Consider the following 16,044-nt stretch of genomic DNA (forward strand, 5'->3'; position numbering starts at 1 on the left):
ATTCATTGTTTTTGGCTGAAATGTCCTATAGAGATCTATTAGGTCTAGCTGGTCTATTGTATCTATTAAAGTTTGTGTTTCCTTGTTAATTTTCTGTTTAGTTGATCTATTCATAGGTGTGAGTGGGGTATTGAAGTCTCCCACTAGTATTGTGTTGTTGTTAATTTCCCCTTTCATACTTGTTAGTAATTGTCTTACATATTGCGGTGCTTCTATGTTGGGTGCATGAATATTTAGAATTGTTATATCTTCTTCCTGCATTGAGCCTTTGATCATTATGTAGTTTCCATCTTTGTCTCTTTCCACAGCCTTTGTTTTAAAATCTATTTTATCTGATATGAGTATTGCTGCTCCTGCTTTCTTTTGGTCTCTATTTGCGTGGAATACCTTTTTCCAGTCCTTCACTTTCAGCCTGTATGTGTCCCTCGTTTTGAGGTGGGTCTCCTGTAGACAACATATTTGGGGGTCTTGTTTTTGTATCCATTCAGCCAGCCTTTGTCTTTTGGTTGGGGCATTCAACACATTTACATTTAAGGTGATTATTGATAAGTATGATCCTGTAGCCATTTTCTTTATTGCTCTGTGTTCGAGTTTATACACCCTTTCTGTGTTTCCTGTCTAGAGACGATCCTTTAGTATTTGTTGGAGAACTGGTTTGTTGATGCTGAATTCTCTCAGCTTTTGCTTGGCTGTAAAGCTTTTGACTTCTCTTTCATATTTGAACGAGATCTTTGCTGGGTATAATAATCTGGGCTGTAGGTTACTTTCTTTCATCACTTTAAGTATGTCCTGCCATTCCCTCCTGGCCTGAAGGGTTTCTGTTGAAAGATCAGCTGTTATCCTTATGGGAATCCCCTTGTGTGTTATTTGTTGCTTTTCCCTTGCTGCTTTTAATATTTGTTGTTTGTGTTTGATCTTTGTTAATTTGATTAATATGTGCCTTGGAGTATTTCGCCTTGGGTTTATCCTGTTAGGGACTCTCTGTGTTTCTTGGACTTGGCTGAATATTTCCTTCCCCATTTTAGGGAAGTTTTCAACTATTATCTCCTCAAGTATTCTCTCATGGACCTTCTTTTTGTTTGCTTCTTCTGGGACTCCTATGATTCGAATGTTGTGGCGTTTAACATTGTCCCAGAGGTCTCTAATATTGTCCTCATGTCTTTTAATTCGTTTTACTTTTCCCCCTCTCTGTTTTATTAATTTCTACAATTCTGTCTTCTAGCTCACTTATCGTGTCTTCTGCCTCCATTTTTCTACTGTTTGTTCCCTCCAGAGTGTTTCTGATCTCATCTATTGCATTATTCATTGTATACTGACTCTTTTTTATTTCCTTTAAATCCTTATTAAAACTTTCTCGCATCTTCTCAATCCTTTTCTCCAAGTTATTAATCTGTATCTCCGTTTTACTTTCCAGATTTTGAATCATTTTCACTATTAAAATTCGAAATTCTTTATCAGGTAGGTTCCCTATATCTTCCTCTTTTTTTTGTGTTGGTGGGCATTTATCCTGTTCCTTTACTTGCTGGGTATTATTCTGCCACTTCATCTTACTTATACTGCTTTGCTTGGGGTGGCCTTTCCGTCTTCTGACAGTTTGTGGAGTTTTCTTAATTATGTAGTCTCCTCTCTGTGTGTGGGGCTGGATTTCTTCTCTCTGTTCAGTCGTGATGTGGGGAGTGAGGGAGGCTGCTACCAAATATCCCTGGCGTCTGTGGGGAGTTCGTGCAGTGTCTCAGCTACACTGGGATTGCCCCCGCTGGTGGCATGTGTGCTTTCCCTGTTTATGCTGCTCAGGCTCTAGGTTGCTCTGTCTGGCACTGTCTGTGGCTGGCACTGGTGTATGCACCTCCCAGGTTTGAGCGGCTCAGGTTCAGGTCCTCAGGAACTCCACAAAGGTGCGACTTAGCTGGGCCTGCATTTTGTACCTTCCCCGGTCCGAGCAGCTCAGGTGACCAGGCGTTTGCCAAGCGCAGTCACTGCGACTTATTGCCTCCCTGCTCCCTGCCGCTCGGTTTTCTGGGTGTACAACGGGTGCACCTTCTCAGTCGGATATCGACCAGCCCGAAACCAAGAAGTCTCGGTCAGCGACGAAGCCTGCCTGCCACTTGGTATTGGAGGCGTCACTGGGGCCGTATTTGCCCCTTCTGGCGCTGGCTGCATTCCCTGCCTGTGTCGGCGGGGGATGGGGGATGGGTCAGCCGCAGCTGGCTCACTCTGCTCAGTCCTTTGTTCTGTGAGCGGGGCTGGCAGAGTCTTAGGTTGGGACTTTTCGCCTTTTCACAGGCTTTTCACCTTTTCACAGGCTTTTCGCCTTTCCGCAGGGTCACTATCCCACAGTCTGCTTAGCTATCTCCCCATTAATGCCCTCAGATTGCCCTTGGGGCGTTTAGGTTCGGTCCTCTCTCTAAGCGCTGCCTTCTGCCCAGCCCCCGCTTGCTAGTGGGAGTTGCGGGGCAGGTGCGCCGCTTCTCCGCTGAGAGTTTCCTCTGGGCATTTAGTGTGTGGGTTTTAATTTTTTATTTTTTTTTCTCCTGGTTATGTGGCCCTCTGAGGTTCCAAGGCTCGCCACAGACTCGCCCATGAGTGTTTCCAGGTGTTTGGAAACTTCTCTGTCTCTCTCTCTCTCTCTTTTTTTTTTTTTTTAGCCTCCCTTCCTGGAATGGAGTTCCATCCCTCCCTCTTTTGACTCTCTTTATTTCTTTTATACTCTTTCCTACCTCCTTTAGAAGAAAATGGGCTGCTTTTCTGGGTGCCTGATGTCCTCTGCGGACATTCAGAAGTTGTTTTGTGGGATTTACTCAGCGTTCGAATGTTCTTTTGCTGAATTTGTGGGGGAGAAAGTGGTCGCCCCGTCCTATTCCTCCGCCATTTTCTATCCTCCCAAAGGTGTTGGTTTTAACTTGTAAACAATATACTTCTTTTTTGTTGGGACAGGATCTCAATAATCTGTCTTTGAATCCAGAGTTTATTAAGCTTATTAAGATTAGTAAGTTTAAAAAAACCATGTTTCTTATCGATTCCATTATTTAGGTTATATGTTTCAAAAACAGGCCTCTACTCCAGAAGAGAATCGAATAAAATCCCAAGCGAAATAGACTTGGGAGATGACCGTCTGTTCCAGTCAGCGAAGACTATCAAAGCACATCGAACAGGTCAATCTGAAGTAGTGATCTATTTAACAATCTAAGTCAGAAACAGCTGCGTGAGGAAGTTAAAATAAGGTCTCATAGGCATTAACAACAAGGAAAAAGCAATGGATGCAGAAGGAATGGCATAGGCACAGACGGTGAGACCGAGGAGAACCGAGCACAGACTGAAAGTTCAGTGTGATTGAAGAATAGAGTTAAAGGAACAACGTGAAGATCGAGAATAAGTTAGAATCCAGAGTCCTCGTAGGCTCTTCTCAAGATCTTGCTTCCTGTCACATGGCTTAGCTGGTGAGTGACAATTTTCTCTGACTGTATCAAGGTAGACAGTGTCCGATTGAAATATGTGCATGCTAGAGGATGGATAGGAGACCACTGAGTCATCTGAAGTTGAGAAATCCTACATTTGGTGCCAGGTGGGTGGCAAAAAAGACAGTGATATGTGGCTGAATCTAAAGCATGATAAGGAGTGAAATTAGCATAACTGAGATATGGATAGGGTGAAGTGCGTTAGGAAAGGAAGTAGTCAAGAGTGAATCACAGAAGGAGAGAATTTGTGTTGTTGTTCAGTCAGTAAGCCATACCCAACTCTTTGGAACCCCATGGACTCTAGCCTGCCAGACTTCCCTTCCCTGTCTCCCAGAATTTGTTCAGATTCATGTCCTTGGGTTTGGTGATGTTACTGAACCATCTCATCATCTGCTGACCACTTCTCCTTTTACCTTCAATCTTTCCCAGCATCAGGGCATTTCCTAATGAGTCAGCTCTTTGCATCAGGGGGCAAAAGGAAGAAAGAACACTGAAAGATAACTAGATTTTCCAAGGAGAGCTCTTGAAACTATTTAGGATAAAAACGCAAAAAACACTTTTGACAAAATCCAACACCCATTTATGATGGGTGTACGGGAAAACCTGTTCAGGCAGTGGGATCAGAGGGAATCTTCTTCATGCTAATAACGGCTACCACATATGGATAAATCCACTGCAAACATGATCCCCAATGGTAAAAGCATGTCCCCTAAGGTTTAGAATAAGACAAAGATGCCCACTCTCACCATTGTTATTCAGTATAGTCTTGGGACTCCGAGTGACAGCAATCAGAGGAAAAGAAGGAAACCATTTTCAAACAAACTGAAAAAGAAGAGGTGAAACTGCCACTGTTTGCCCATGATGTGATACCATGCCCAGAGAAACCAAAGATGCCACCAGGAAATGACTAGAACTAATTAAGGACTTTAGGGAAGTTGCTGGATACAAAATTAACACACGGAAAACTCTTGCTTTCCTATACAATAACAACAAAACATCAAAAATAGAAACTAAGGAAGCAATCCCATTCACCATGGCCACAAGAAGAGTAAAATTCCTGGGAATAAACCTGCCTAGGCTGGGAAGAGACTGGTGCACAGAAAATAATAAGGCATGGATGAAACAAAGGTGACACAAAGATATGGAGAGATATACCATTCTCGTGTACTGGAAGAATTGATATTGTGAAAAGGGCTACACTGCAAAATGCAATTTACAGATTCAGTGCCATTCCTATGAAATTACCAATGGCATTTTTCACAGATAATAGAAAAAAAATTTTTTTCAAACTTGTATGAAAATAGAGAAGCCCTTAAAGAGCCATGCTGTCTTGAGAGAGAAAAAGAAGAGCTGTAGGATTCAGGCTCCCTGACTTCAGCCTTTACTACAAAAGGAGATCAATCCTGGGTGTTCACTGGAAGGACTGATGCTAAAGCTGAAACTGCAGTACTTTGGCCGCCTCATGTGACAGGTTGACTCACTGGAAAAGACTCAGGCTGGGAAAGGGTGAGAGCGGAAGGAAAAGCGGACAACAGAGAATGGGATAGCTGGATGGCATCACCGACTCTGTGGACGTAAGTTTGAGTGAACTCCGGGAGTTGGTGATGGACAGGGAGGCCTGGCCTGCTGTGATTCATGGAGTCGCGGAGAGTCGGACACGACTGAGCGACTGAACTGAACTGAACTGATAGTAATCAGTGCGGCATGGAACTGAGACAGAAACAGGAATATAGGCCAATGGAACACGATAGAAAACCCGGAGATAAACTCATGCCCAAATGGTCCCGTAATCTACAACAAAGGAGGCAGCAATATGCAAGGGAGAAAAGATCATTTCTTTTAAAAGTGATACTGGAAAATCTTGACAGCTAAAAGTAAAAGAATGAAATTAGGACACACCCTTGTGGTGGCTCAGTGGCCAAGATGTGTCTGACACTTTGTGAAGCTGTGGATGGCAGCACGCCAGGTCTCCCTGTCCTCCACCATCTCCCGGAGTTTGTCCAGGTTCATAGCCACTGCATCGGTGATGCCACCCAACCATCTCATCCTTGTCTCCGGCTTAACCTTCTGCCTACAGTCTTTCCCAGCATCAGGGTCTTTTCCAGTGAGTTGGCTCTTCACATCGGGTGGCCAAAGTATTAGAGCTTCAGCTTCAGCAGCAGTCCTTCCGATGAGAATTTAGGGTTGATTTCCTTGAACATTGACTGGCTTGGTCTCCTTGCTGTCCAAGGGACTGTCAGGAGTTCTCCAGGCCCACAGTTCAGAAAGCATCAGTTCTTTGGTGTTCTGCCTCCTTTTTGGTCCATCTCTGAAAACCATATGTGACTACTAGAAAGACCATAGCCTCGACTCTTTGGACCTTTGTCAGAAAAGTGATAGCTTTGCCTTTTTACACACTGTCTAGGTTTGTCATAGCTTTCCTGCCAATACGTGTTTTCTAATTTGATGGCTTCCGTCACCATCTGCAGTGATTTTAGAGCTCAAGAAGAGGAAATCTGGCACAGCTTTCCCCTTTCCCCCTTCTATTTGCCATGAAGTGATGGAATCGGATACTGTGATCTGGGTTTTTATAATGAGTTTTATGCCTGCGTTTGAACTGTCCTCCTTCACCCCCATGAAGAGGTTCTTTAGTCCCTGTTCGTTTTCTGTCATTAGAGGGGTATTCATATGCATATCTTAGGTGGTTGACATTTCTCCCAGCAATCATGATTTGGGGTTGCAACTCATCCAGCCTGGCATTTCTCATGATGTGCTATGCACTTAAGTTCAATAAGCAAGGTGACAATCAACAGCCTTGTCATCCTTTCTCAATCCTGAACCAATCAATTGTTCCATACCTGGTTCTAACTGTTGCTTCCTGACCTGCCTACAGGTCTCTCAGGATCCAGGTAAAGATGGTCCTGTATTGCCACCTCTTTAAGAGTTTTCCACAATCTGTTATGATCAACACAACCAAAGACTTTATAGAGTGGTCAGTGAAAAAGAGGTAGAGGTTTCTCTGGAGTTAACTTGCTATTTCTGTGATCCAGCCAATGGTGACAACTTGAGATCTGGTTCCTCTGATGTTCCTAAGCCCACCTTGAACATCTGGAATTTCTCAGTTCATGTAATGCTGAAGCCTAGCATGAAGGATTTTGAGCATAACTTTATTAGCGTGGGAGATGAGCACAATTGTGCCATGGTTTGAACGTTCTTTCGTCCTACCCTTCTTGGAAATTGGGAAAAGGATTGCCCTTTTCCAGGCCCGTGGCTGTTATTAGGTTTTCCAGATTTGCTGACGTCTTGAGTGCAGCACCTTGATACCATTGTCTTTTAGGATTTTAAGTAGCTCTGCTGGAATTCCATCATCTTACTTGATTTCACACTCCTGAATGTCTGGCTCTGGGAAGGTGAAGGGTGCTTATCTGGGTCGTTTAGGCCTTTTTTTTTTCTAGACCTCTATATATTCTTTCCATCGCATCTTGATCTCTTCTGTTTCTTTTCGGCCTTTACGGTTTCTGTCCTTTTTTGTGCCTATCTTTGGATGAAATGTTCTTTGGATATTTCCAGTTTTCTTGAAGAGAGCTCTAGTCTTTCCCCTTCTGTTGTTTTCTTCTATTCCTTTGCATTGTTTATTGAAGAAGCCCTGCTTGTCTCTCCTTGCTATTCTCTGGAACTCTGCACTTAGTTGGGGTTCCTTTGCCTTTTCGTCAAGCTTTTTGCTTCTCTCCTTTCCACAGCTATGTGTAAACCCTCCTCAGACAATCACTTTGCCTTCGTGCTTTTATTTTTCTTTGGGATGGGTTTGTTCGCTGTACAATATTTTGGATCTCCTTCCACAGTACTTGAGGCACTCTGTTTACTAGATCTAAACCCTTGAAACGATTTTTCCCCTCCACCGCATATTCAGAGGGGATTTGATTCAAGTTGTACCTGACTGGCCTAGTGGTTCTGCCCTCTACCCACACCCCACTCTGCCCCGTTTAGTTTAAGCCTGCATTTTTTCCATGAGAAGCTGATGATCTGATGATGATCCACAGTCAACTCCGGGTCTTGTTTTTGCAGACCGTATACAGCTTCTCCCCCTTGATTGCTCCCAAGAATATTATCAATCTGACATCAGCATAGACCATTTGGTGACATCCTCCTGTAAAGTCTTCTCTCGTGCTGTTGTAAAAGGATATTTGGTATGACCAGTGCATTCTCTTGGCAGAATTTGATTAGTCTGGGCCCTGCTTCATTTTGTACTCCAAGGTCCAACTTGCCTGTCGCTCCAGGTACCTCTTGACTTCCTGCTTTTGCATTCCAGTCCCCTGAGATGATAAGGACATCTTTCATTTGGTGTTAGTTCTACAAGGTCGTGTAGGTCTTCATAGAACTGATTAATTTCAGCTTCTTCAGCATCAGCATTTGGGGCAGAGACTTCAGTAAAGTGAATGGTTTGCCTTGGAAATGAACTGAGCTCATTCTGTCATTTTGGAGGTTGCACCCAAGTACTGCATTTCGGACTCTTTAGTGGATTACGAGGGCTCCTCCATTTCTCCTATGGGATTCTTGCCCACTGTAGTAGATATAATGACCATCCCAGTTAAATTTGCTCATCCCACTCCATTTTAGTTCCCTGAATCCTAAGACACTGAGGTTTACTCTTGCTCTGTCCTGCTTGACCCCATCCAACTTACCTTGATTCACGGACATAGCATTCCAGGTTCCTATGCAGTGACATTCTTTACAGCATCAGATCTTTACTTTCATCTCCAGACACATCCCTAGCTGAACTTCATTTCTGTTTTCGTCCAGCCACTTTATGATTGCTGGAGTCATTGTTGCAGCTTGGTTAGGAGGCTGTTGCTACAGCCTGCTCCTCTGGAGCAGGCCCTGCAGCAGAGATTTGCTGGGTCTTGCCTGGGTTGACAGGTTTGGATACAGCAGGAGAAACAAGAGCCACTGGGTTCAGGTCTCAATTTCGCAAGTTTGAGATGCCTGCTAGATTCCTAGGTGGAGAGAACATGAGGGTAGTTGGAGGCTTGAATCAGGCCAGGTCAGGGCAGAACGTGCAATTCTGAGAATATAGATGTATTGATGGGATTGGATTCAAAGCAGTAGGTCTCATAAGTTAGGCGAAGTGGGGAACGAGGGAAGCTGCTGGCAAGTGATTGCTGACCAGGGATGCTGCTAAATCTTCTGCAGTGCACAGAACAATCCCCACGGCAGAGAATTATGCAGCCGCGATGGCAGTAGTGCGAACGTTCAGAGACCCTGGCCAGGAGCATAAAGAAAGAGTGAGAGGCCTGATCCACTTGCCCGTGTTGTTGTTGCTTAGTCCTGTCTGACTCTTTGCAACCCCATGGACTGTAGCCCCCAGGCTCCTCTGTCCATGGGACTTTCCAGGCAAGAATACTGGAGTGGGTTGCCATTTCCTTCTCCAGGGGACCTTCCCAACCCAGGGATCGAACCTGTGTCTCTTGCTTTGGCAGGCGGGTTCTTTGCCATCAGGGAAGCCCACTGTGCATGTAGGCATTAGGAAAAGTGAGCAGAGGAGGCTGAGAAAGGAGCAGGAGACAAGCAGAGAAGCAATACTTGGGGTGTGCTATCCGGAGCCCTTTGAATATACCAGGTTTTATGGAGGGACAGGAAGCCACTAGTGTGGAGTGATCTTCCAGCCTGAAGACACAGACTCTGGTGGTCAGTGCCCTCTGGGCTCATCTTGTCCTGTGATGCCATTTTCAGAGGGAGGAAATGAGAACTGGAGAGGGGGCCCCAGGGATGGGAATGCAGAGACAGAGGTGTTGGAGTTGGAGTGAGTCTCTGTCCCCACTGGGGCTGAGGCCTTGTTTATCACAGTCACCTGGTCTTGCAACCCAGGAGTGATGGGACAGTGGCTTGAGGGGCTCCAGCTCAGGTTGGCTGGTGGGAGCTCCTTATTTGAACATGCAAGGACCAGTCTGGGCCCCTCAGGTTCACTCCTAGTTCTCAGCAGTGTGGTTTGCTTTCTCACACTCTCCTCCCGCCTCCACACCCTCAAAAAGAAAGCTGTACAGAAGCATTCTCACGGTCACCCTTCCTCTTTGCCAGTCATGTGTGGCAGTTCTGCATTCTATTTGTTTTGTCCTGGTGTTTACTTGCATCTGCACAGGTGTTAAGATTCCTGGATTCTCCAAAAAGTGAACTTTACTCTCTGTATGGGAAAACTATTAAAATATATATATATATACAGTAACCTTCAAGGTAAGGTAATAGCCCCATTGCACAGAGAAATAAAGTTACCTACCCAGGATCACACATGGCTTGTGGTTGAGTTTTGCCTTTAGATTTGGGTCTGTCTGCCATGTAGCTTTTTAACCAAGACAAATCATCTGCAATGCTGCAGGACAGGGCATCTTTTCACTTTCACGAGCTCTCACCACTTGCTGCTGTAGGGTTCGTTGGCCCAGCTGTAGGAATCAAGGGTCAGATAAGGATTTGGATGGCAATGGAATGAAGCACAAAGTACTTTTTTTTCAAGGAGGCAGCTCCCACCCATTGAATTTGTGCTGTCCAACCCTGAATTTTCAAGAAAAACAGAAATCCTCAGACCTGAAAACTTTCTTCTTGTTTATTCTTCCACTGTCAATGTCACCAGCCTCCTTGCTTTTCTCTGCAGAAAGCAAGACTTTGGAAGCCAGGCATTCTTTGAGGTCTTGGATGCAGGTCTGGGTACCCCAGTTTTCCAGTTGTTGTCTTGATTTTTCTTTTTTTTCTTAGAGTGAATGAGGTGAGAAAGATGTCTGCTTTACTGACTGACAAGAGCATCTTCCAGGGTGTCTTGTCTAAAGACATTATTCGTTTGAAGGAGCCATTAACTTGTGCCTCCTGCAAGACCATTCTTTATAGTCTGCCTGTGTCTTTTGAATAAAGGAGTTTTTTTTTTTTTTCTTTTAACTTATAAAGGAGTGTTTATATTTTTGTTTTAAAACTTTTTGGAGGTGGGGTGTGACTCATGGCATCTTAGCTCCCTGACCAGAGATGGAACCCGTGCCCCCTGTAGTGAAAGCGTGGTCTTAATCAATGACCACATAGGAAGTGCCCTTAAAACATTTTGCTTTGATGGCTGTTTCTTTTATGGCTGGAGCCTTAGGTAGTGGGATTTTAGTCCATCATACATCAAAGCTGGCTTGGCTGTTCGTTAGTGTGTTCTGATTTTTGAGGAATCACATAATTGAAGAAAAAAATGTTTTTCTATGTAATGAATGCACAGGGAACAAGAAGTCAAGGTAGGATCCCATGGTCTGTAGCCTGCCAGGCTCTTCTGTCCAGGGAATTCTTAAGAGAAGAATACTGGCATAGATTGCCATCCCCTTCTCCAAGTCAAAGTACCGAAAGATGATTAATGAAAAGTCAGTCTATACCTGTAACCTCTGATCACCTGTTCCTCTTTATCACTCCCCACCTGTGAAAATAATAGTGTGACCAGTGTTGGCCCCTTTTATTTTTTTGGTCCATCCTCTTTCCTTGTTGGCTCTATTTAGTCTCCTTGGAAAGCTCTTTTCGACCTCAGTCTGGGTGATCTGGGCCCCACTTAACAATGTCTAGATTATGACCAACCTTGATAGTATATTAAAAAGCAGAGACATTACTTTGCCAACCAAGGTCCGTCTAGTCAAGGCAATGGTTTTTCCCGTGGTCATGTATGGAGGTGAGAGTTGGACTGTGAAGAAGTCTGATCGCCGAAGGATCGATGCTTTTGAACTGTGGTGTTGGAGAAGACTCTTGAGAGTCACTTAGACTGCAAGGAGATCCAACCAGTCCATTCTAAGGGAGATCAATCCTGGATGTTCATTGGAGGGACTGATGCTAAAGCTGAAACTGCAATACTTTGGCCACCTCATGCGACGAGTTGACTCACTGGAAAAGACTCTGATGCTGGGAAAGGTTGGGGGCGGGAGGAGAAGGGGACGACCGAGAATGAGATGGCTGGGTGGCATCACCGACTCTGTGGACATGGGTTTGAGTGTACTCCAGGAGTTGGTGATATACAGGGAGGCGTGGCGTGCTGTGATTCATGGGGTCGCGGAGAGTCGGACACGACTGAGTGACTGAACTGAACTGAGACAGTTTTAACTCTGTGCGACCCCATTAGATGGCGGCCCACCAGGCTCCCCCATCCCTGGGATTCTCCAGACACTTTTGAACAGGGAGTCCAGGGGAGGGCTGCACCGTGTGTCTCATGTGGGATCTTAATTCCCAGGGATCAAACCTGTGCTTCCTCAGTTGGAAGATGGAGTCTTAACCACTGAACCACCAGGGAATCCCCTGGACCCTTTATTGTCCCAGGGATGTGAGTGCTACTGCCATCTAGTGGGTGGAGGTCATGATTGCTGTCAAACATTTTGCAGTGCCAGAACTGCTCCTGGCCATTTACTCCCACCTGCAAGGCACTAATGTCCACACTGAGAAGCCCAAGAACACATATATTAGTATCTGCATTTCCTTTCCTCCTTTTCTCCCCTACACCAGCGCTAATGTCCTTTACTATTTTCCTTTTCATTAAACAGATGGGCTTTCCATTTCACTGCACACAGAGCTATCACGCTGTTATTTTAGTGGCTGTATTTTCTTCCCTTTAAAGATGAATGGTAACTTATTCATCCAGGCACTTTACGTATTGAGTAGTTCTCTATTTTTGCTGTTGGAAACAGCTGCGATGAAGACCCTTCTGCCCAGGTGGGAGTGAATCCAAAGGATATGTTCCTAGAAGTGGAGCCGTGGGCCACAGGCTCTGTGCTGCTGATATTTGGAGAGATATTGCCAGATTGCCCTCTGAAGGGTGGTTCTGATTTATGTTCCCATCAGCAAGGTAAGGTTGGTGCCTCATTTCTCCGAAGTGGGTGTGTTTCTTTCTTTCCTTCTTTCTTTTAGTCCCTGGTTTGCATTTATAGCCTAAGCTGTCTTCCTATCAGCTGAGAAGTTTAAATGTTGACAGCTAGGTTGGATTCTGCAGATATTCCCGATGTAGAAGGGCAGAAGGAGTCCTGATAATCTCAGTTCAGTTCAGTTCAGTCGCTCAGTCGTGTCTGACTCTTTGCGACCCCATGAATCACAGCACGCCAGGCCTCCCTGTCCAGCACCAACTCCCGGAGTTCACGCAAACTCATGTCCATAGAGTCGGTGATGCCATGCAGCCATCTCATTCTCTGTCATCCCCTTCTCCTCCCGCTCCCAATCCTTCGCACCATCAGAGTCTTTTCCAGTGAGTCAACTCGTCGCATGAGGTGGCCAGAGTATTGCAGTTTCAGCTTTAGCATCAGTCCCTCCAGTGAACACCCAGGATTGATCTCCTCTAGAATGGACTGATTGGATCTCTTACAGTCCAAGGGACTCTCAAGAGTCTTCTCCAGCACCACAGTTTAAAAGCATCAATTCTTCGGCGATCAGCCTTCTTCATAGTCCAACTCTCACATCCATACATGGCCACGGGAAAAACCATAGCCTTGACCAGACGGACCTTTGTTGGCAAAGTAATGTCTCTGCTTTTTAATATACTATCTAGGTTGGTCATGACTTTCCTTCCAAGGAGTAAGCGTCTTTTAATTTCATGGCTGCAATCAGCATCTGCAGTGATTTTGGAGCCCCCCAAAAATAAAGTCTGACACTGTCTGCACAAGCTGCTAGGAGCCAAATGAGAAAGAGAAGCTCATCTTTTTCTCTCTGTGGAGGACAGTTGAGTCCATACACTGTTGAAAGTTTGTGACACTCAACTCCTAAAGGTCCATTCCCAGGGACCCTAGAGCAGTCCCCTCCCTGGCTTTTGGTGGTTTCTCATTAGAATAAACATTACAATAGCACGTTGACCCCATATTTTGTGAAAAGAAGTGCTTTATTTTTCATTCCTCTTGATTATGAATATTCAGTTTTTAGGCTAAAATTAAGACATTGCACTTACTGTAGACACACATGGGTAGGCCACATGCACTCTAGGCTTTCCAGGTGGCTTCGTGATAAAGACTCCGCCTGCCAATGCCAGAGACGTGGGTTAGATTCCTGGGTCAAGAAGATCCCCCTGGAGAAGGAAATGGCAATCCATTCCAATATTCCAGCCTGGGAGGTCTCATGGACAGAGAAGCCTGGCGGGATGCACTCCATGTGATTGCAAAGAATCAGACATGACTGAGCACACATGCAAGAACAAAAGCAAAACCAAACAAACAAAAGATGCAGTGTAGACACACACAGGTACACACGCATGCTCATACTTGATTATTTTGGTGATGTGTAGATCTGTTTGTATGAACCCCAAGGTTTCATACAAGGTGCACAAGGGTTAAGACAAATCATGAGGCATTTTCTTTACTCACAGACAACGTCTGTGTAATACAGGGCTTACAGCCTTACTGGCCAATTGGAAACACCCGAGGAACCTTTTTAAGGCCACCACTCAGGCCTTCCCTCATGCCTGTGAAGTCAGTCTCTGGAGGTGGGGCCAAGTAGTCAGGGTTATTTTTCTAAACCTCTGGACTGGACAGGGAGCGATTTCAATGTTAAGGCATGGTTAGCGGTCAGGGGCTGGCACACATTCCAACCTGTGGACCAAATCTGGCCCCCAACTTGTTTTTGTAAATAAAGTTTTATTGGAATGCAGTATTTCACGCATTATGTTATGGCACTTTTGGAGTAGAGGCTATACACCTGCAAAGGTTCATTTACTCTCTGGCTCTTTATGGAAAAAATTGGTTGAACCCTACCTGATATGGTCAGTTGTGTTTTTCGGTAACAGATGTGTGGAATCTGTTAACCACATAGGAATGTTGTAGAGAACAGGATGTCCTGCTGTAACACGGGCAACACCACCATCTCCTGCTACTCCACTTCATGGGAAGTATTTTTGTGTGATAACTTCTTTTCTAACTTTATGCATGAAAAGGCTGCCTGTGTTTTCCCTTTGGAATGCAGTGGTTCCTCATTTCTGAGAGCAGAAATGATGAGATGGGCCTCCTGTCTTTCTCCTTTTACTGTCATGTTCTCATTTCAGCTGCTGTTTAGTTTGATCTTCCTCTTTTCTATGTTCCTCAGTCCTCCTCCTCCTAGTTTTTTTTTTTTAATTATTATTATTTTTTGCTCTTTGATCCCTCTTTTGTGGTGTCTGTTCACTTCGAAAAATGCCTCTCCCGTAAAATTGAATGAATATTCTTCCCCCTCTAAAGGAGTTGAGCATTAAGCCATTCTCCTTGCAAGCATCTTCATTCCTAGCCCTGAGAGGCTCTCTGAAGGGCCCCAGATCAATATGTGCACACACACCAGACAAAGACATGCATGCACGTGTGCACACTCGGGTCAGTTTTCGTAGAGCGATTTCTTTAATGACAGGATGCTTTCCCAGTGTGCTGTGAAAACTCCCTTTTGGAATTTCCCTGGTGGCCAACCCCAAGTGTGCCCTTGGGACAGAGCCATTCCTAATCTTCCCTCATTATGGTGATAAATGAAGTTTGAGCGATTTGTGGCTCCAGTCTTCTATGAGTGGGTTGGATGGGGCTTTGGGGTGACTACGTGTGGCCCCTTAAAAGAGTAAATCTCTGGTGTGTGGTATTAGGAGCAGCCCCCCTTCTTGGGTGCTGGGCGGAGTGCAATGGTCACGTTAAGTGGGAGAATGAAGGCTTTGGAGGAGCCCTGCGGTCCAGCACTCGGTCTGTATCTTGGTCTTTGTACCAGGTTGGTGGTTGGAGGTGACATTCTGGGTGGGGGTAGCAAAGAGATGGGAGAAGTCGGATAGTGAGCTGATAGCCAGTGGAACCAGCTCAGAGGAGGCTGATCTTTATTCTTGGTGGATCCTTGAGGGATCCTACATCCTTTCTGACCTGCTTTCAGGGATCAGTCAGGGGAACTTGGCACCCCTTATCAGACCCCAAGAGCGTTCGGGTCTATTGGAGGTGATGTCAGGATGAAAGACCGTGCTTCCTGCCTGCAGAGTCTCTCACTGTTTTCTGGGCCTTTGCTACTTCCACCATTTTGTCCCCTTGTTATGTTCTGGGGGTCTCCATCCTGGGTGTTCATTGGAAGGACTGATGCTAAAACTGAAACTCCAATACTTTGGCCACCTCATGCGACGAGTTGACTCACTGGAAAAGAGTCTGATGCTGGGAGGGATTGGGGGCAGGAGGAGACGGGGATGACAGAGAATGAGATGGCTGGGTGGCATTGCCGACTCGATGGACATGAGTTTGAGTGAACTCCGGGAGCTGGTGCTGGACAGGGAGGCCTGGCGTGCTGTGATTCATGGGGTCGCAAAGAGTCAGACACGACTGAGCGACTGAACTGAACTGAACTGAACTGAGAGGTGGCAGCAGAGGAGGTGGGGAAGGAATTCAAGAAATGCATGCTCATGGAGCCTTGGGAATCTGGGCCAACTTGGTCAAACAAAGACCCAGCAGACATGGGGGTTGGGGTGGTGGTAGGGGCAGGCAGGACCTTCGGACCTGAGTCATTAAGCAGAGGTCTTTGCCCGCAGTTGGTGTGAGGAGGAGTTGACATCTTACCTGAGCAAGAAGACACAGGTTCCTTTCCAAGACTAATTGGTCCCCATTCCTCAGATAGATACCAGGAGCCAAAGGGAGGTACAGCACACCAGCTGGAGTGT

The 16,044-nt window shown here is 45.5% G+C and overlaps 1 pseudogene; it reads left to right on the plus strand.

Moving 5' to 3' along the window:
- LOC148773145 (MYND-type zinc finger-containing chromatin reader ZMYND8-like) overlaps window positions 1-16,044 on the plus strand; it is a 135,075-nt pseudogene that overhangs the window by 13,477 nt on the left and 105,554 nt on the right.

The sequence above is a fragment of the Moschus berezovskii genome, chromosome Y (genome assembly GCF_049115385.1).
Source record: "Moschus berezovskii isolate FMDL1 chromosome Y, NW_MosBer_1.0, whole genome shotgun sequence".
Taxonomy (NCBI): domain Eukaryota; kingdom Metazoa; phylum Chordata; class Mammalia; order Artiodactyla; family Moschidae; genus Moschus; species Moschus berezovskii.